Source organism: Alligator sinensis, unplaced genomic scaffold, assembly GCF_000455745.1.
Source record: "Alligator sinensis unplaced genomic scaffold, ASM45574v1 scaffold165_1, whole genome shotgun sequence".
NCBI classification, from domain to species: domain Eukaryota; kingdom Metazoa; phylum Chordata; order Crocodylia; family Alligatoridae; genus Alligator; species Alligator sinensis.
This window is the reverse complement of record NW_005842054.1, coordinates 161416-184131: the sequence shown is the minus strand read 5'-3', so window position 1 is coordinate 184131 and position 22716 is coordinate 161416. Positions and strand designations below refer to the sequence as shown.

At 42.5% G+C, this 22716-nt stretch overlaps 1 protein-coding gene across 1 annotated transcript in view; it reads right to left on the bottom strand.

Annotated features, from left to right (window-relative positions):
* The window catches only part of LOC102382065, a 187600-nt gene that overhangs the window by 50940 nt on the left and 113944 nt on the right, over nt 1-22716 (bottom strand). The window lies entirely within an intron of this gene.

Sequence of the window (22716 nt, the reverse complement as noted above, 5' to 3'; positions counted from 1 at the left end):
GCGTCAGTTGTCAGTTGCCCCATCTGGCTCAGCAGGGGTCCAATGTTGCCTCTGCTTTTCCTCCGGCTCCCCACATATCTGAAAAAGGACTTCTTATTGTCCTTGATGCTCAAAGCTAGCTGGAGTTCAGTTGCAGCCTTGGCTTTCCTGGTCTGCTCCCTACAGGACCGGACCAGTGCAGAATAATCCTCCTTGGAGGTGACTCCCATCCTCCATCCTTTGTAGGCCTTTCTTTTTAGCCTCAGGAGATCTGCTAGGTCCCTGGAGAGCCAGGGGGGCTGCTGTGCCCTCTTGCTGCCTTTCCTCCGAGATGGAATAGACTTAGTTTGTGCATTGAGGATCGCTCCCTTGAGGAGCAACCACTCCTCTTGAACTCCCCTCTCCCTGTGGTCACGGTCCCTTAGGGCCTCACTGACAAGCCTCCTGAGCTTGTCAAAGTCGGCTTTCCTGAAGTCAAGGACTTGCGTGTTGCTGACCGACTTGCCAGCTTTTCGGCGGATGGTGAAGGTGATCAGCTCGTGGTCGCTGTCACCCAGCTTCCCATCGATCACTAGGTCGCCGACTAGGTCATCCCCAGTAGCCAGTACCAGGTCAAGCAGCGCTTTGCCTCTCGTTGGCCCATAGACTTCTTGAGTCAGGTAGAGGTCATCCACGCACAAGAGGAAGCTCTGCGACCGCTCAGATTTTATTGTATTGGTGGACATTTTTTCTCTCCCTCTCTCATTCTTTACAAAAGTGACAAAAGGGTAAATATAACATTTCAGATGTCTACTTTCTATGAGAACAGCAGGAGTGATTTTATTTTCCATCGCATTACAAATGATAGATAGAACACAGTCACCGCAATTCATCAACTATATTTCTGTTATAACTCACAAAAGTCATAAAATCCCCAACCCAATGTGTCCCCCACAACCTAAAAAGCAGAGACTTTGTCTGATCTCCCAGTCCTTTAAAGTCCCCTTCCCTTTCCTTTCCTTTCCTAGGAAGAGGAAGAGCAGGTCCATAGGACATGAATCTGGGTAAGAGATTGGCCAAAATGGGTAGGGAAGTCATCTACACCTTATGTACCTGGAAAAAGCAAAGGATGCACGTATTTTTAGTGTATACATACATACACGTACATACACACAGGTGCACTGCACTAGAGTAGGGGTTGGCAACCTACAGCCTGTAAGCCGGATCTGGCCTTTATGGAACTAGGTCTTCAGTGGCATTAGGCAGCAGGGAGCTTTGTCTGTGTTGCGCTGTGGCTGAGAAAGATTTCCCATCCTATGCTGGAACCAGTGGCAGGGAAAAGTAGTGGCAGCAGTGGCAGCAGCTGATACTAGCACCCATCCTCCTCCAACCTGAACTGGGTCATTCTGGCCCACCACCAGGAAACGCTGCCAACTGCTGTCCTAGAGAAAATCCTCATTCACAATGTATCAGTAACACTTACTATCTCAGCCATGGATCAGAGCAGGGCTGGACTTTGTTGGATTATTACAGATACAAGCTGTAGTTGCATTTTGAAGCTATGAATAATTTTTCCCTTACTACTTAATTAGCTGGAGTGAAGTGGTTTAGCTGCCTCCCCCATAGCAACTCAGGTGCCCAGTTGGATAAGTCAGAAGTTCAGATTCCAGCTATCACAACTTAGCAGATGTCCAGTGAAAAAATTCGTTATAGAAGAGATCTGGTTCCCCAATAAAGCTGGTGATCAACCTTAGGGAAAACATCCCTTTAAATAGCTGAGGAATTTGTAACAGGGTTTTTTGACATATTGCATAGTGTGAAAATGGCCACCCTTTTGCCTCAGCCCCTTAACCCTCCTAAGAGGTGTGGGCAGTTAAGAGTCCCAGCAATGGGGATCAGCTTGGATGTTGGAAGGGTTAATGATAACTCCTGAATGGAAGGTACTGATTAAGAAGGAGTATGAACATACAATTTATTGCTAAGTAGTTCCCATATTAGTCAATAAAGCTGCAGCTTAATTAAGCATTATCCCTTGTCTTTCCTTCTGAGTTATGAGGAAAATGCAGTATTACTATATAGCATCCCATATTAGGAACAAAACTCAGCCATATAAGCAAAAGCAGTGAAGTAAAGAGAATCAATGATTAAAGAAACTATAATAACAAAATAAAGAAAAATTAAGAGTATGCCTTTCTTAGAATCCCTCTTTTTGAGAAACTCCAAACCCATTTGCACTGGCTTTTTCAAGGTTGAAGAATATAAGTAGTATGTATTAATATTGCTTTCTGTGATGCTGCTACAGAGCCTGGAGGTGCTACAGCATGGTGGAACAAAGCATCTCTAAAGAACAGCATGATGTTAGTGCCAGCTGCCAACCTGACACAAATCAGTAATACTATTGGACAACACACAGGACCTACATTAGTTCCCTCCACCACCACTAAACAAACTGTTAAAAGTTCTGTTAAATCTCACAGTAGGTGTTACACTAAGAGGCACTGAGCACTACCTATTTCCTATATTACAGCCAAAACAATTTCCCACCCAGGTGCAGAGAAGCGTAGAGAGATATAACTCAAAGATGGAGGGAATGAAAGTAAAAGAGCTGAACCTGTGGTTTACTGTCTCTTTGTATAACAAATGCTAGAATCTCCTTTAAAATTCTGCCTGCAGAATGGCATGTTGGAAATTTAAACAAAGCACTCTTGAACCAAATATAGTTCTCCATGTGCATAACCCTGTTACCTATATAACAGGGATGATTATTATTATTATTATTAGGTTATAGGAGGATTCCTTTTACAACAAAGGGAACAATCATTTCTCCATTCTCATTGCTCTTTATCTTTCTTTCCCAGTTCTTTATATTTTCCCTTTCATCATACGGAAGTGGGAAAGCATGTGAGATAAAACTAAGCCTGTCTCTAGCTGGTCACTTTTTAGATAACAAAATCAGATCTTAAATTTGTTAGGTTAATGTTTATATAGGGTATTTTAATTGTTTTTACATATCAATTGTTATTTACATATGCAAAAGAAACCAGGCTTTCAGCTTCTAGTGTCCTTCCCTAATACCTCATTTCAAAAAGGCACTTAAGCACATGCTGAAATACTTCCCTACTCTACACAGCATTTGAGTGAGCATAAGTTTAAACACATGTTTGGATTCATTGATTCTAATGTGCTTAAATGGATTAGAATGAAACACGTGCTTAAGTGCTGAATAGGGGCACTTAATGGAAGAGACCTATGTACAAATCACAAAAGTACACTCAGTGGTGTACTCTGTGTCTTCAGCTGCAGCCTCCTTAAGCACACTGTGGTGTCTGGGCAGACTGCCTCATAAACCAAAAGAAGGGTGCTTACATTCGTGTAGTTCTGTGGGCAAGCTAACTAGCACCACAATAGGCTAATCAGCGCAGCCACTCAGCAGCATTAAGCAGCAACCCTAAGTGATGTGCAGTCAGAGAGACAGTTCTTCTGGTTTAGGTTAGCAGAATACCTAAGGACACTGCAGACCAGCCTAGTAAGTTTACTATGTAGCAGTGGTCAAATAAAGCTATGAAAAAAACCTGCAATCAAGTAGTCAGACACAGATTAAAATTGAAATTTAAGGAGTTAAGGTAAACTTTAGCAAACTCAAATTAAACAATTCATCCAGATGTCATGAGCCAACATGGAAACTCCTAAGACTAGGAAACTGCCACTTAAAGCCTATGACACTTCGAGACCATTATTCAGCTTTTAATGTCTTAAGCATGGTTAAGAAATCTAGCTGTGATGTAACAGCAGGTTTCCATACCCAACACAACATTGCTCAAAATAGCTCTGCAGACCACCCAGGAAGTTCATCTCTATAAGAGCTATGGAGCAAAAGTGAAATTCAAGGCTGTGGAACAATTTACAAAGAGAAATGTGCAATAGATTTAAAAGGTAGCAAGCAAACAAAAATGAGGACACAGAAGTCATTGTTCGATATTTTAAATATGTTGCTATGATGTATACATATATTTATGTGTTTGTTTTCACTGAGGTAACATATGTGAAAAGAAAAATAAAAAATAGATAAACATATTTTAAATTACTGAAGGACCAGCTTCTGCATTGTTCAAGCTGAGTTGTGCTTCATGCTGTAAGTAGTCTCACTGAAATCACTGGGGAGAACCTGACTCTTAAAGAGATGTCATCTAATCAAAAGCAAATATTTCACTTTGCACATACACGCAACTTCACCAATTAAATGCAACCAACTCTGGAGACAGGAGAAAAAGGAGAAAGACAAGCAATGTAAAACATTAGTGAAATAGTTAGAAAGGGTTTTCCTTTGGCAAGTATTACTTTTACTAGTGATAAAATCATCCTATTATGAGAAAGGTTGTAAAATTGTATTGTGTTCAAAACATGATGTGGTCAACTGCATACTCTTTATGTATGGATGAAGGCCTAAATTGATCATGTCACACTGATTTCAGAGAGGTGAAAGTTAGGCTGTTTAAATACTTTTGGAAATGGAACTTAAGCTCCTAAATGACTTAGGTCACTTTTGAAAATTTTGCATCTCATTAAGCACATTAAAATAATGGATCCAAACATGTTTTTAAACTTTGCTCACTCAAATGCTGTGTTGAGTAGGGAAGTATTTCAGCATGTGCTTAAGTGTCTTTTTGAAATTTTGCATCTCATTAAAACAGAAAAATTCTATGGTAGTTGCACCTATTCCTTAAATGCTTCATGAATCCAGGCAATATGCTATATATACAATTCAGAACTGCATAGTCTGCATTCTGCAAACCAGCATATACATTCCCTTCATGTTTATGACCTATAATCTTGGCAATCTATAGAAATGAGCATTAGCATTTTAGAACAATTGAACCTGTGACTGAAAACATGGAAAGATTAAAGAAAGCTATGCTGACTAAAACTTAAGAATGCATTTGTATTGTACCTGTCATCAGTCTAGGTAAGAATATTTTTCTAAAATCAAGCAATATACTCCTTTATTTAAAAGTATATGATTTTGATCATATATGATTTAATTAAGATTCAGACTGCACATATACAATGCTTGATTCAATGGCAATTTAAGATGTACAGCAAGATGTGTCATTCTGTGGGAAATGGGTAGGTAGGCAAGTATTTACTGGTTACTGAAATCAATCACAGAAGGAAACAAACTTTCTACCCTCAAATTACCCTCATTTTATTAGCAGGAATTCACCCATTTTATGATGGAATGGTAGTAATTGAACATCAAAGGTGAGAGTTGCATTGCATAGAATAAAAGAAACGTGTCACTTTCCAACTCAGATCCAAATGTAACAACATTCCTTCATTTTACAAGGCTTGACCATGCAAACTCAGATGGATGGTCCTTAGATGAGAACTCTACTGAACTGTGTGATCAGCATATGCGGTGGAAGGCCAAGACTAATGGGGCTTAGCCCCCCCCCCCCCAAAGCAGGCAGCCAGGATGCACGCTCTGGGTGGCTGCAGCAAGGCAGGGGGATGGGCGTGCACAGACAGAGACAAGCAGCGAGAGCCTGCAGGCGGCCAGGAACTCAATCCAGCCCAGCCATGTGGAGCAGCGCCTAGCAGGTAAATATGTGGACAGGAAGGAGTGTGGGGGAGGGAACGGCATGGGGGTGGCAGATCGAGGCCACTGTGGGCAGGGGGCGGGGGGGATGTGAATAGGGCCCCAGGGCAGGTCATGGGAGGCTTGGAGCCTGGGTAGCTCGTCCAGGGGCACAGGGGGCTCCCGCCATTGCGTGCACATCCAGGACAGGCACAGGGGGAACGTGCCCCCCCAGGATGTGTGTAGGGCAGAGCTGGCTGCTGCTGCAAGCTGGGCTCTGCATCCCAATGCTGGTGCTCAGTCCCCCCAAATCATATTTTCTTCCTCCACGTATGGTGATCAGACTCTTAATTTGTAAAATAAACAAGAAGCAAAAAGTTTGGTCAGAGGAGTCCTTTCCTTTTCCATGTGGCACACAGCAGATTACCCCAGGTGGGGGAGGAGAGGCTGGGGCCAGCACTGTGCTGGTCCCAGCAGCCTTACCTGAGGTTCTTGGGGCCTCCGGGAGCTGCAGCTGCAGCGCTCCTGCAATAGAAAGGCTGGCTCCAGCCGGAGTATGGCTCCAGTTGGCCAGGCTCCAGTTTTGGTTGGCATGTGCTGCTGCCATGTGCACCAACCTGTTTTTTTTGGCATGAGCTTTTTTTTACCCCAGGGTCAAAAAACCCCACCATGCTGCAAAGTAGCAGCACAGGGAATGCCTGCATGTGCAGTGTATGGAGCCACAGACAGGTCTGTGGCATCACATACCACATGTCCACGTTCATCCGGACGCACCCGAACTTGCAACCTCTGTGGTATCAACCATACATATTAGCACCCGCAAGACCCCAGCCCAGTATATAGGAAAAATATGCATTAAAATTGATGGCAACATTTTGTAAGGGCTTATAGGAATAGGTATTTCAGAATTAATATTCATAAACCTACTGTTCATTGTACAATAGTGTAGAAATGCTGCTTTAAGAAAATGCTATGTGTATTCAGTTCTTGCTTCCATTTAAGTCAATACCAAAAGTTGGATGTAATTAATGAATAAAAAAGCTGTCTGTGCACTGTTGATGTTTTTATGGAATACAATGTATATACTCTACTTATTACATTACAAAAACAATCTAAATAAAGTATAATATTAAAGTAATAATAATGACATTTGCTTAAATAGATAAATAAAAAATGCCAAATAATGCTAATCTCCAAGCAGGCCATAGCTAGAACAGCTCATGAAGGAATAGGATACAAGGTTATGGTTGTTTAAATAGTCTGCAGTTCTGAGATGTGAACCTTAACAAATCTATCTACCAACACACTTCTCAGTGTAAAGACATAAATTATGATAATATTTTAATAATAATATTATAAAAATGTTTATTGGGACATAGAACCAGAGTAGTTAAGTGTTTCACTATAGATCCAGATACATGAGTTCAAGCTTCACTCAGGAATAATATCAATACTCTCTCTACACCCTATGCGACTGTAAATGTTTATGTGGGTAAGCAGGCTGGGTAAAGGCAGCCAGGGGCAACTACACATGTGCTTCAATGCACATTAGCCTATTTTAATGCACATTAAAGTGTCACTAAAAATGTGCTATTTAGTTAATGCACATTACAATAGGCTAATGCACATTTAGCGTCACTTAAAACTGATCCTTAGTTAATGTGCATTTTCCTGTATTTCACAATGGAGGTACTAGATTTAATGTGCATTAGCAAAAGTGCATTAATAAACATGTAGATGTGCTAGCCAGATCATTCCTTAGTGTGCTCTTGGCAACAGAAACTGGTGTATTTTAGTAATGCTAGCTCTAGGGGCTATCTAGGCTTGGGTAGACCTTTGACCTTTTTGAAGAATATTTACTATGTGGCATGTTTGGTCCAAATAATATAAGTAAAATAGACCAAAGAGCCAGTGTAAAATTATTTTGTAAATGTACCACATGTGCAGTATACCAATGGTATACGTATATGGTACCCTTGCATTTTGCTAAATCAGATATGTTTTTAAAGAATTAATAAGCTCTAAAAGCTATATACTATCCTGTAAGCAACTAGAGCATGATATTAAAAGCCCTAGAGTGCACCCCGTAAGTTCAGTTTGATAAATATTTTTCTCAGCACAGTAGTTGTTTTTAATTTATGAGGAATTCCTTCTTGCTGATTCAATACCCATTTATTTCATGTATTCACAAATTGATAATGAAAAAGTAGCAAATCAAAAAATGTACAAAGAATGTGAAGGGGAAGAGAGAGAAAACTCTGTTACTCATAAAAAAGTCTGAAAATATATATTCATATTAAACGTATATCATTTTTATTCGCATATGTGAAGATGGAGTACCTGCTTATAGTGCATAAAATTATGTTAATTGTTTTGGGGTCTTGCTTTAGCCTATGAATGAAGCAGTGATAAATTATAACTTTTTAGCACATTTATTGAAATTAATACAGAAAGATTTAAATGTTTAAGATAAGGATAAAGCATATGTCTACAATTAGAAGTACTATATGTTAGATTATACAAGGGGGGAAATGTCAGGAATCTCAACCCCTCTTTAATGGTTTAAGGTACTGTGTCTGAAATCACAGTACTGCAAGCTGCTTTTTGTACACGTGCATCACAAGTTAGGTGTAGCTAGACCAGTGCAGGAAAATAAAAGAGTAGTACAAACAAGTCCCTTATATGTTTTTGTGTCAACAGAAATAAGGTTCACTTATTATAATTATATCAGGATACTGGTTGAACTGTATTTTCTCTTGAACCTTCATTTCTAGCTTGCCAGTGATGAATTCTCAAGGTTTCTAAGGATGTCAAAGAATACAGGAAAAAATCTACAAAATGCAATGTTTAGGAATTTACATTTTAAACAGGATGCAAGGCTCTAATATAGATTATCAAATCATTATTATTTTATATTTATTTATCTATTAGATTTATATGCTGCCCTTCTAAACAAAGGCTCAGGGTGACTTACAGTGAGACACAGACATGACACATTTTTATTAATAAAATACATTAAAAAGGAGGAAGCAAATAAAAGATCTGGTATGTAAACATTAAACTATGGATACACTCAAAATTACAAAAATGCATTCAGTACTCCTCAAAATCATGGAAATGACAAATAATTGCCTACCTGCTAAGAATTCAGTGTAACAGTTTATTTTTAAAACTTACGAAGTAGTTTCAGTGACTACCTTCACGTATACTGGACTTCATTTATGCAGCACCTCACAGAAGCTCCAACACTGCCATGTTTTTAAAGACTTTATGTTTATGGGATTTTTTAAACAAATAGGGAATCATTAATTCATTTTGAACATATGAAGCCTAGCTGATATTATAAAAATTAGAATCATTCATGTCTCATCCGAAGATGAAAAAAATCTGCAAGCAGATCCCTTCATTTTATGTGAAGAATTGATGTTCGCTAAATTGATATAACTGTCTGCACAAGATATACTGATTGAATTAAACCAGATTAAATCCATTCTAACTAATTTGGCTAAATCAGGCAAACTTTGGTGTGTAGACAAGACCTAATTTATCCTCAGAAATTCCAGAATAGTGTGTTATAGAATCCAAGGTCCAAAATTTTGGTTTAACTTTCAGCGGAATACACAGTGCCTATCATATACTGATTATAGAAAAATAATACTGCAAATACTGATATAACATTTGATTCGATGTCACAGGACTACTACCTATTAGTTGAGACAAAACAGGTGTTTTTAGGAGTGATTAGCTTATACATGTCTGTATGTTACAGTGTCAACTGGTATGCCACTCTGATGGTCTCTGAGGACCAAAATAAGACTATGAACTGAGCCTGACATGCCTTTTCTCTCCTTTGTCAGCTAATTATCCCCCAAAAAAATCAACTCCCAACCCATATAGCTCTGTGGCTACCATGCTAACCATTTTGAGAAGGCAGGCACTACCAAGTTCAGTCCCCCAAAAACATACATTGAATTGTCAGTGTTCTTCTTATATCACAAATATGAGCAAAATCCTATGATTGGGATGTTTCTTTGTATGCATATATGTATCTGCAATTTCTGGACTGGAGAGCCAGTTATTTCCAAACTAGTTCTGAGAACACCATTTTGGATTTCTTCATTGCTACATAATAGTTTTTTAAAGCCCAAATGGCCACATCCAGACAAACACAGCTGTGAGGTATGTGGTGCCACCGACACATCTGTGGCACCACATACCACACATTCAGCTGTTCTCTGTGCTGCAAGATAGCAGCGTGCAGGGGTTTGTGTACCCCAGGAGACTCTGGGGGGAAAAAAAAACATGCAAAAAAAAAAAGTGGAGCAGCACACACGGGGGCAGTGTGCACTGCCCAAAACCAGAACCTGGCTGGCCAGAGCCACACTCCAGCTTCTGGCCAGGCTCCCAGTGGCAGGATAGCCACTGCTGCAGCCCCAGGAGGGACCCTGAATCCCAGGTAAAGCTGCTGGTGTCAGCCCAGTGCTGGCCCAAGCCTCCCCTGCCCTACCCATGGTAACGTGACTTGCACCAAAGGGCATGTGGCACAGGTGTTCCCCATGGAAAAATAGCAGCGGCACAAGGTGTGCCGCTGCTTCCTGTCCCTGGAGAAACAAATGTTCATGCTCATGTGGATGCGACCAATGTGTTTAGGCTGACATAATTATTAGGAAGTCTTAAATTTAAAACTTCCCTACCTCTTTCACCTAGTACCTGAGACTGAATGATATTCTTGATTAGGAGTCATTGTTGCTTTTTTCTTTCCTGATTCAGTAAGTTCAACCTCAGTAAAATTTTACGGGACAACTTCAGCTTTCTCCATAGTCTCCATTCATCATACAGACATTTTTTCCTATATCTTTTTTCCTATACAATTTTTTCCTATACCTTTTTCCTATGTATTATTATGGTTATGCTCACAGGTAAATCTGGTTAGGGGAGCCATGTATGTCTATAAGAGTCTATGCTGGAGACAGCTGACATGAGCCAAATGATACCTAAACAGCGTGAGCTTCTTTGACCTTCTATTTCCTGTGTCAAAGAACAGATTAAGATGTAAGCTCTTTTTGGAATACAAACTGATAGTACAATAGTTCAACATAAAGGCCAGAAACTATTCTATATACTATATATATCACCAATCTCCACAGACTATTATAAAAAGGGTAAAACATGTGTCTTACTCCTAGGCCAAGGGAATTCTGAAGCAGTAAACACTGGTCTGCATCAAGTGGAGTGGAATAACTGTGTTTCCACATCTATCTCACCATCTAGTTCAGAATACACTGTATAGGAACTGTCATCCTATCTGTAAAAGGGATCAGATATAGACAATCTATATATTATATCTGAGCACATAAAAATATACTAGCTGCTTAAGATTTTTCTTCAGGATTTTCCTAACCAGAGATCAAAGAAAATAACAAGCTATTAGCTAACTTTTCTATAAAATAAACTGTCGGTTATTTGCAACACCAGTGGGGATGACCTGTGAAGAGTCACCAACATTTCAGAGTCCATACAGCATTCCTGATCGAAGCATAATTCAGCAGTGACTATATGAAAGACTACATTATAACTGCACTGGATTTGGAACTAATTTGATCAATACCAGCTCTGTCTGACTATATCAAGGGTTTTACTGATAAGGCTTCTCAGTCACCTGGAACATATACCTTGTTAGGAGTACTCCTCCATTAGACAGTCCTTTGATGGGTATAAGAGTGCTTAGGTTCATTAGAAGACCTAGACATAGAAAAGTAGGGCTGGAAGGGACCTCCATAGGTCATCTAGTACAACCCCTTGCTTGAGGAAGGATCATCCCTATCCAAACTATCCTGTACAAATTCATAATATAACTTCTTAGTAACACTACACAGTCAACCATAGGAAAACAGGGCAGCAAACTTTTGGAAGAAAGACTTGTGGCTACTCGCTACCAAGGATCAGAAAATAGTTCCACTTTGGTTGGACAGGGGTTAAGGTAACTGAAGGTCTTGGACATGTGCTCCATGAAGTTAACTGTTTTAGCAGCAAGCTGGAGAACATCTAATTTCCCCAGAGTTTGTAGTTAACCCAGAGCTTTGGCAAAGATGCTTCTTCATAATAAGTGTGTCAAGCATCAGCAACCGGTATAATGAAACATTGAAATCTTTATATGACTCTTGAACTCAGCCTTATCTATACTGATGCTCACAGGCAGGTCTAGGATTTTGAAAAGGGGGGTGAAGACGGTGTGGTGCATCATTACATATAACGCAACACACATTTTTCTCCAGTTAAAAAGAAACTAGAAGCTTTACTAATAAGCTGGGGGACCGAAGCTATATTATTCAATTTGATTGAAACAAAAAAAATTAATGGAGTCTGCATTAATTTGCTACATGATATACTGCATAAAAAAACACAACAAACTAGGAAAAAATAATCAAAATATGTTTCATTAGTCCTGCAGTCATTATAGCTAAATGTATGTCTCATTTTCAGATTCATAAATCAAAATCTATCATTCTTGAGCATCTTGACAGTGCATCCTATGCTTTACTTAAAGTTATCTCCACATCTGAGTTAATATTCACCTGAGTTAACATTTCCACACCTGAGTTAATGGTTCAAGCTAAAATTAAAAAACAGTTCGCAGGGCTGTGAAATGGGAGCTACATTAGCAGGAGTAGCTAACATAATACAGAATTGCAGAAGAAAGAATATTTTAATTAGTGGAAACCAATTAAGCCATTAAAGGCCATTGAAAAGAAAAGAGGCTCGTTAACACCTATGGAAAGAAAAGTTTAGAAGGAATCAAGTAGATTATGATGAGTCATAAAGTTAAGTGACTCCCTTGCTGGTGCCCAAATAGACGTGCTGCTTCTACTGCTAGGCAGTTGATTTTAAACACTGGGTGGACTAGAAATCAAAGACAAGTTCAACGGCACCACATCGCCCCACTGGATCTCCCAGTGCTAATGCTTTCAGGGCTTGAATGCTAAGGTCGCATCCAGACGAGCGTGGCCATGCAGGATATGGTGCTGCAGACCCATCTGTGGCACCATGCAATGTATATTCAAGCGTTCCCCATGCTGCAAGGTAGCAGTGCACAGAGTCCTCTGACCCCGGGAGATCCAAATGATTGTGCATGTGTGGTATGTGGCACCGCAGACCAACCTGTAGTGACACAAACCACACACATCAAACATGCAGGCATTCCCCATGCTGCTAATTTGCAGCGTGATGGTTTTTTGACATGAGGAGATCCTGGGGTCAAAAAACCTGCACAAAAAAAAAGCGGGGCACCATAGGCGGGGGCAGCATGTGCTGCCTAAAACCAGAGCTTGGCCAGTTGGAACCATGCTCTGGCTGTCATCCAGGCTTCAAGTGGCAGGATCACCATGGTTGCAGCTCTCCGAGGCCCCCAGAATCCCAAGTAAGGCTGCTAGGGCCAGCACAGTTGCTGGCCCCTGCCTCCCCTACCCCACCTGGGATAACCTGCTGTGCGCCAGAGGTCACGTGACACAGGTGTTTCCCAGGGACAAGCAGCAGTGGCACAAGGTGTGTCACTGCTCCTTGTCCCAGGGAAACAAATGTTCATGCTTATGTGGACAAGGCCTACGGGTGTATCCAGATGAGCACGCATGTGCGTTTCCACAGGGACAAATAGCAGCAGCACATATTTGTGCCACTACTTGTCCCCAGAGAATGCCCATATATGCACACACCGGTATGCACCAAATAGCCCCAGGTGGGGTAGAAGAAGCTGGGGCTAGCACCTAAGCTGGCCCCAGCACCCTTACCTGGGCCTCTGGGGGCTCCCAAGGCTCCAGCAGCAGCGAAGTGGGCACGCTGAGCCTGATTAGCAGCTGGAGTATGGCTCTGGCTGGCCAGGCTCCACATTCAGGCAGTGCATGTTGCCTCCATGTGTGCTGCCTGATCTCCCAGGATCTCCCAGTGTCAAGGAAACCCACAGCACTGCAAATTAGCAGCATGGCAAATGCCTGCATGAGTGGCACTTGTGGTTTATGTCACTACAGATGGGTCTGCAGCACTACATACCACACATGCACAATCATCTGGATGCACCCTAAGATGACATTCTGTTCTTTTCACGATGCCTTTTCACGGAAAGAAATTACAAATAAACCAGTTTAACCAATCGGAAACCAGTTTAAATTTGTAACAGAAGTTCAGTGCATGTAAACCAGTTTCAAGATGTTCAAACCTAGTTTAAGGTAGACCTGGATGGATGTAGTATCAGACCTAACTGATTTAAGTTAAATCAGAGTATTGATTCTGTCCCAGATTCCCTCTCAACTCAAGTTAACTCTCATTTCCTCTTCATCCCAGGATATTCTGCACCTCCCCCGCCCTTGCAGGACAGGTGGGCTAGCCTCTGCCCACTGTCTGCTCCAGCGGAGCCTGGCCAGCCCCACCCCTAAGCTGTCACAAGGCTAAAACAGCAGAGCCCCTACTCCCCAGCCCAGCCAGGGAGGGGATGGGGGCTGCTGAGGGAGGAAACGGAGCCACCTGCCCTGCCACACCAAGCTTGGGTCGACACAGTGTGAGGGGCTCCATGACAAGGATTTCCCCCCTCCCCACCACAACCTGGCTTTCCTCCCTGCAGCAGGCTGGGCAATAACCCCAGCCCCACCCCCGTGCCAGACCCAGCCTCTCAGCTGTGAAAGAATATTTGCGAAGAAATATTTGTGAAGAAAACCAGGCTTTGAAAGGAAAAACCTCTGCCACAGGGCCTCTTGTGCTGTGCAGATCCCAACTGGGGGGCCATGGCCAGGGTGGGGAAAACTCTGCTCCCTGCCCCTACCCCTGCCCCCCTGTGGCTAAGAGGCCAGGTCTAGTGTGGGGATGGGGATGAAGTGATCACACAGCCAGGCTACAGGGAGGAAAACTGAAGTGTCAGGGGAAAAGCCCCCAGCTGTGCAGTCCCCAGCTGGAGGGGATGTGGCTGGAGGTCTCTCCCCTACCCCAACCCCCTGCAACTGAAAGGCCAGGTCTGACACAAGAATGATCACCCAGCCAGGCTGCAGGGAGGAAAGCCAGGCTACAGGGGAAAAGCCCATGCCATGGGGCACCCCCACCACCCCCACCATATGCAAACCTCATTTCGGGGGGCCATGGCTGAAGCAGGGGCTCAGTTCCCCTCACTGCCCCTACCCATCCCCCCTGGGGCCACCATGGCTACCACTACTGGAAGCCTAGGGGTCCAGGCAGGGGAGGATCTACAGTGACAGCAGGAGGTTCGGGTCATGTGCCTGACAGCCAATCAGGGATGGCCTTGTTTGGCTGGGTTCTGCTGCCAGGTTGGGTGGTGTGCAGGAATACTCTGCCACATTCTGGCCTGGCTAGTGAAGGCATTTGCCCACTTCTCCCCATCTACACCAACAAGGGCAAACATGTGTTACATTTGCTCATGATGCAGTGTTTGTGGCTTCGAGAAACCCACAAAGGTTGAAATGATTCTGCCTCAGGCTTCTTGACTGTCTGTACTTGCCTTAGATGACCACATATGGTCATCTACATAGTTTCCTAAGCACCATATGTCATTTACACACAGGTCAGCACATGTATGTATCCATTCAGATGTGTAGGGATGCACAAACAGAAGTGCCAAACTCTGCATAAATAGTATTTTAAGCACTTAGATGACCATGTGGATGATGAAATCTGTTCATGTAGGTATTTAGAAAAGAATATAATGCCACTCTTAATTTCACTTCTTCCCACTAGGCTTCTGCCACCATCCTTATCAGCTACAGAGAATCTTAATATCCAACTTGAAGAAATAAGGTATAACTATGGTTTCAGACCATTTTTAGCATCAACCAAGTATTTTTTTCTGATGTGTCTCAGATACCTGATGTCTTTATGCAACCACTGACTGATATCTGTAATAAACTGTCTATTGAAATTGCTAGATAACTTAAAAGAGCCATCTAATTTTACGGATCCTAACATTTTTTTTAATTAAACATATTTATGCACCGATTCCTGCCCTTTACTTGTGGTTGGTAAAATAAAATTGGCATTTCCATTCTAAAATATTTTTTTAAACTTTTCTTTACTGGTTTAATAAGGAATATGCCTTACTAGATATTAATATGCCTTACTGAGTATTAGAAGCCAAAGGAACCACAGTATACATAAGGAAGAACTACAGTCTTCATTTTGAGTACTATTGGCAAAGCAAAAAATTGCATAGAACATTAAGTTTGGAAGAGACCTCAGGAGGTCATTTGCTCCAAACCCCAGCTCAAAGCAGGACCATCCCCAACTATATCATACTTGCCACGGCTTTGTCTAGCCAGGTCTTAAAAACCTCCAAGGATAGAGATTCCACAACGTCTCTGGGTAGCCCATTCCAGTGTTTTATTACCCTCCTCATGAGAGAGTTTTTCCTAATAGCTAACCTAAACTTAACTTCCCCTGCTGCAACTTGAGACCATTGCGCCTCCCCTTACTCTCTTCTTCTGCAGATTAAATAAACCCAGTTCCCTCAACCTCTTCTCATAAATCATGTTCCCTAGCCACCCGGACATTTTTGTTGCCCTCTGCTGGACTGTTTCCATTTGTCCACATCCTTTCTTAGTGGAGTTCTAAATCTGGAAACAATACTCCAAATGTGGCCTCACCAGTGTCAAACAGAGGGGAAGAATCACTTCCATTAATCTGCTGTCAACACCCCTACTAATGCAGCCCAGTATGCTGTTAGCCTTCTTTGCAACAAGGGCACACTGTTGGCTTATATTCAGCTTATTGTGCACTGTAACCCCAAGTCCTTTTCTGGGAAGCTGCTGCTTAGCCACTCAGTCCCCTGCCTGTAGCACTACCTGGGATTGTTGCCTCCGAAGTGCAGGACTTTCCACTTGTCCTTATTGAACCTCATGAGATTTCTTTCATTCCAATCTTCCAATTCATCTAGGTCACTCTGAGCCCTAGCTCCACTTGATACTGACTGCCAACTAGTTTTCTATCCACCTTATAGTTCATTCATTCAACTTCTACATCTTTAGCTTGCTTGCAAGAATGTTGTGGGAGACCATATCAAAAGCATTGCTAAAGTCAAGGTATATCACATCCCTGCATCCACCAAGCCAGTCATCTCATCACAGAAGGCAATCAGGTTGGTCAGGCATGACTTGCCCTTGGTGAATCCATGCTGACTGTTCCTAATCACCTTCTTCTCCTCCAAGGGCTTAGAAATGGATTCCTTGAGGACCTACTCCATGATTTTTGCAGGGACTGAGGTAAGGCTGATCAGTCTGTAGTTCCCTGGATCCACCTTCTTCCTTTTCTTAAAGATGGGCACTATATTTGACCTCTTCCAATTGTCCAGGACCTCTCCCAATCAACATGAGTTTTTAAAGATAGTGGCCAGTGGCTCTACAATCCCATTGGCCACTTCCCTCAGCACTCTAGGGTGCATAGCATCCAGCCTTGTGGACTTGTACATGTCCAGCTTTTATGAATAACCCCTAACCTATTCTTTCATCACTGTCGGCTGCTCACCTCCATCCCAAACTGCACTGTCAGGTGCAATAGTCTGGTAGCTGACCTTGCCTCTGAAGGCTGAGGTAAAAAAAGGCATTGAGTACTTCAGCCTTTTCTGCACCATCTGTGACTAAGTTGCTTTCCCCTTCCAGTAAAGGACCCACACTTTCCATGAGCTTCCTCTTGTTGCTGACATACTTGTAGAAAACATTTTTACTATCCTTCATATCCCTTGCTAGCTGCAACTCCAATTGCACTTTGGCTTTCCTGATTTCATCCCTTCATTCAAGAGCAATACTCTTATACTCATCCCTAGTTGTCTGTCCAAGTTTCATACTTCTTGTAAACTTCTTTTTTATGTTTTAGCTCACTGAAGAGTTCCCTCCTAAGCCAAACTGGTCTTCTACCATGCTTGCTAGTCTTCCTGCACGTTGGAATAGTTTGTTCCTACACTCTCAGTAAGGTTTCTTTAATGTACAGCCAGCTCATCTGGACTTCTCCCCCCTCCCGCCCCCCCACTGGCTTTCCTTGCCTCAGGATCCTACACTCAGTCATCTCTGTTTTTCTGAACGGGGACCAGGATATCCCACCTGCCAGAGGTAGGGACAATCTTGGGGATACTTCTATCAAGTCTTCAGTCAGTGCAGATGTAGTTAGGGATCTTCTGGAAGGGCTAGACATTTTTAAATCTGCAGGTCCAGATGCCCTCCACCCAAGCCAGTAAGGCCAGCCATACCTTGTCATGCATCCAAAGATGCATCTCAAGTTGGTCCAGAAAGGTGATAACTCCCCCTCTATGCGACTTTCGTCAGGCTGCAGTTGGAGTACTGCGTCCAGTACTGGGCGCCACACTTCAAAAGGGATGTGGCCAACCTGGAGAGGGTTCAGAGGAGGACCACTCACTTGGTGAGAAGACAGCAGGACAGGCCCTATGAGGAGAGACTGAAGGTCCTGAACCTGTTCAGCCTCAGCAAGAGGAGGCTGAGGGGGGACCTGGTGGCTGCCTACAAACTCATCAGGTGGATCAACAGCAAATAGGCAGACCCCTTTTCTCCCCAGCACCACCTAGGGTGACAAGGAACAATGGTCATAAGCTGATGGAGAATAGGTTTAGGTTAGAGATCAGAAGGCAATATTTTACAGTTAGGGTGGCCAGAATCTGGAACCAACTTCCCAGGGAAGTGGTCCTCGCCCCTACCTTTGGCAAATTCAAGAAGAGGTTGGATGATCACCTGTCTGGGTTCTTGTGAACCCAGCATTCATTCCTGCCTGTGGCAGGGGGTCAGGCTAGATGATCTGTTTGGGTCTCTCCTGACCCTAGCTACTATGAAACTATGAAACTCATTGTCTGCTCAAGTTGTGATTCACTTGTACATTCCCCCCCAATTTTTTCCTGTTTGTGAGCAGCAGGTCAGGAAGAGTACAGCCCCTAGTTGGCCTCTCCAACACTTGCACCAGGAAGTTGTCCCCAACACTCTTCAAAAACTTCCTGGATTGCCTGGACATTGCTGTATTGCCCTTCCAGTAGGTGTCAGGGTGTCAAGTCTCCCATGAGAACCAGGGCCTGTGATATGAAAACATCCTCTGGCTCTTTAAAGAAATCCTCATCCACCTCATCCTCCTGGTCTGGTGCTCTGTAGCAGACACCCACCATGATATCACCCTTGTTGCTCTCCCCTTTCACCCTAACCAAGAGACTCTCAACAGGCCTATTTCTAGTTTCACATTGGAGGAGAATATGAAAACCTCCCCTGCTGCCCCTTCCTGCTTGTGCTTCCTCCAGGTCACCTGCTTCCCTATGTTCCTCAGGGCTTTGGTCTTCATCCCCCAGCAATCCAAATTTAAAATCCTCCTCAGTAGGTTTATGAGTTTGTCTGTGATGATGCTCTTCTCTCTTTTTGTCAGGTGGATCTCATCTCTTCCTAGCAATCCTTCTTCTTGGAACAATATCTTGTGGTCATAAAAGCCAAAGCCCCAGTGGTAACATCATCAGCACAGCCATGCATTAAACTGCAGGATGCATCCGCTCCTGTCCAGGCCTTTCTCCTCGACCAGAAGGATTGAGGGAAACACCATCTGAGCCCCTGTCTATTTCACCCCCACATCCAGAGCTCTGTAGTCACTTTTGAACTGCTTAGCATCCCCCCTGGCTGTTATCGTTGGTGCCCACATGGATAAGCAGCATGGGGTAGTAGTTAGGGGTCCAAATGAGTTTTGGCAATCCTTCCATGAATCTGGGCAAGAGCAGACCTCCTGAGACAACAGGTCAGGCCAACAGATGGATGCCTCCAACCCCTGCAGAAGGAAGTCTCTAACCACCTCTATCCATCACTTCCTTTTGGTGGCAGTGGTCTTTATCCTCCCAACCTTGGGACAGCCTGGCCTGGCCTAGCATCTTCTGCTGACAGAATGTTCTCCTTCTCCTTTGTTGATAGGGCTCCCTATATGTTCTCTAGGCAAACTGCTACAGAAGGTGATGAAGACTTCATCTTGCTGCCAGAGGTCACAACAGGGCTGGCCTATGGGTAACTGGCAACCACCACTTCCAATATAGAGGAAAATAAGAAGTCTAGAATGAACTTTTAGATGTACTTATTTGATATTCAAATGAACAATAAAAACAATTTATTTTTATTGATTGATTCACACTTTTCATTAATGTATGTCAAAGTCCTTTCCCTAAAACTGCTTACTAGTAAGGTTGATCTCAAAAAGGATGTTATACCACAAAATGAGTGAAATCACAAATTTGGACTTGGAAAGGCCATTTGCAAGAGCTACTGCATCAACGTGTGTTGTATTGCCAGGTGATCCTGTGAGGGAAGTATCATCAGAAATTTCAATTAGTGTATCATAGATATTGCCAAGCTCATAGCAAAGAGGCTTCAAGGCATTGATTTGACTCTCCCATCTTGTTTCACTCAACAGTTTCACAGTTAGAGAAGGTACATGGCAACTAAGAACTTCCCAATGGCGTGTTGAACGTGTGTCTGTAGGTGAATACATTTTCTTGATTTCAATGTCAGTTTGATGCTGTGAGTTGCCTTCATCTTGAAGTAATCTGTCTTCATCTTGATGTGAGCTGCCTTCATCTTGATGTTATGAACTGCTTGCATCTTGATGTGGATGAAATTGAAGATATTTCAGGAAGGAACCCTCTTGCTTTGCTTTTTCTTTTGCCTGTTCAGCTTTTCGTTTACAATACTGAGCTCCAGACAGTTTTTTCCTATCTGTCATGGTACCATTCCCCTGAAACAGTTTTAAACTGTTTCAAATAAATTATGAATATAAAGAACAATCAATCAAAGTACAATTTCAAAGAAAATTCTGACTGTGATGGCATTAATAATGTGGACAATTGATTAAATTATCATGGAAGAGAATATAGCTAGGCACTGCCTAAAGTGGCTTAAGGGGCGAAGCACCCCTGCAATCAGGAAAGTATTTGTTAGGATATATGACTAAGGGTGTAAATATGCTAACTGGTTATCTAATGTTGGTCAAGATTGTGTGGTCAAGCAAATGTTTTCCTGTTTATCAAGGAGATTTGTAAACTAACTATTATTTCCTCTGTACAGTACTCTACTAATTGACATCTTTTATCTAGTAGGTAGCCAGGTTCTCCCAGCAAATTAACACTTCCTTAGCATGGTCTTCTGCAAAGTAAATTGTGATTGTCCATTGAGTAGTTATGTTTACTTATCTCACATATCCCATGAGATTTCTGGGTCGACCAACCTTACATGTTCTGTACACAAAGTCATACAACTGTTTCCTTACACAACAATGATACAGGTGTTATATAAAAAACTAATTAAATAATATCTCTTGAGCCTGCTAGCAATTAATTAGCACTCGTTCTGCATTAACACACATATTTTAAATGCCTATGTATCTCTCACATGAGTATCCAACCATAATATGTTCACAAAGGCTTACCCCTAGCTCAACTTACTTTAAAAAAATCACATGCGTTCTTACAAGATTTAAATGTAACAATTCAGCAATCCTACTCCAACCATTTCTAGACATTATAAAATTGAGAATATGAAACATGACCACTCAGGTGTACCTACGATAATAACTACATTTGTATATCAGTTCTACATAATTTAAATTTAATGAGATCTACAAAATCAAACCAAGAAATTCCTACCTTGAAGCCTGTTTCCTGAATTATGGACACAATACATATCTGTACCTGGAGTCAGCGTATTTTGGTCATCTTAACTCTTGACAAAATCTTAAACACAACTGATGAAATTTAGGGTGCTTTAGATTTAAAAAAGGGTGGTTGGAAGGGAGAAGGAAGGTGTAAGAAATCAATGTCATGAGCTGTAAGATGATATAGGAGTAGGGGTTCATCTTTTAGGATGACATTGCCAGCGGTAGGCTCTTGTCATAAGTCCACTTGATAGTTGAAAAGGTAGGAGTTATGATTCTAGAGATCTTTCCTTTGAGATCTTTTCAGAGGTCTTTCTCCCCTTACCGAACCACAGGTCTTAGACCAAGCTGGAGCCGTAGCTGGCCAGGGCTGTTATTTAGAACGATGTTCCTGTTATTTTGTTCTTCATATAATTTTGGCGCACACACCGCCCCCACAATTTTGGCACTCTAGGTGACCGCCTAGTTTGCCTAATGGTTGGACTGGCCCTGGGTTACAAGCTTCCAACTTCTGCCTTCCTGGGAGTCAATGTCCTCTTCCTTCTCCAGCACCACCTCTGGCAGCCCTTTATCTGCAGTCCTAGAGATCTCTTCCAGCATCGAATTAACAAACTCCTCATGGCTGAGGATACTTCAGTCTTGCCACCTCCTTCTGTAGCTCTCTTGCCTGCTCCCTGAGGGACATCACCAGATGGCACAGCTCACATTGCAGTCATTCCTCCACCTAGCTCTCACTGGAAGGAACCTGCAAGGTGCAGTCTCCAAGCACCAACCAGGACCTGGGTGGGAGCCTCGATGTTGAGTGGTCTGGCCTAAACAGACACCTCATAGGTCCAATCACGGAAGACCTGGCAGTGGCAGTGGCTCTGGCATTGCAAGATCCTCTGGCAAGATCTCTCTGGCTCTCTTAAATCTGCCACTTATCTCTTCCTACCCCTCTCTCCATGCTGACCTTCCCTAGCAAACACCACTGTAAGATGGCCTGTTCACTGTTCCTTGGTCCCAAAATGTTCCCTTTTCTCTGATAACCTGCTTCCTCTCATCAAGCTTACAGTGAAGGAAGGTGAAAGTGAATTTCAAGGCAAACTCCCTAGTGAACTCCCCACTCGCTCTGGTCTCTAGTTAAACAAGTTACTTAAATATTGACCTAACTGCTAAGTTTTTACAACTTATGTAAATTATCTAGGTTAGTTACTCTTAAAGAGCTTATCTTAAAAGTACCCTTTCAGAGAGAGGGGTGGCAAACTGATTTGCAAACTGCCCGGTTTGCTATCCCTGTTCACTCACTTCCTAGTCAGTCAGGGAGCATGTCTACATGTGTGCTTTAGTGCACAGTAACCTATTATACTGCTCATTAAAGTATCACATAAAAAACCATGCTAATACACTAATGCACAGTAAAAATAAGCTACTACATATTAAGCATCAATAAAAAGAGTGCACTTTTGCTATTTAGCTTTAGGGTAGCCTCGTGCATTTATTTAGTACCTCACATTAGACGGCATTTATACATACACTCCAGGAGT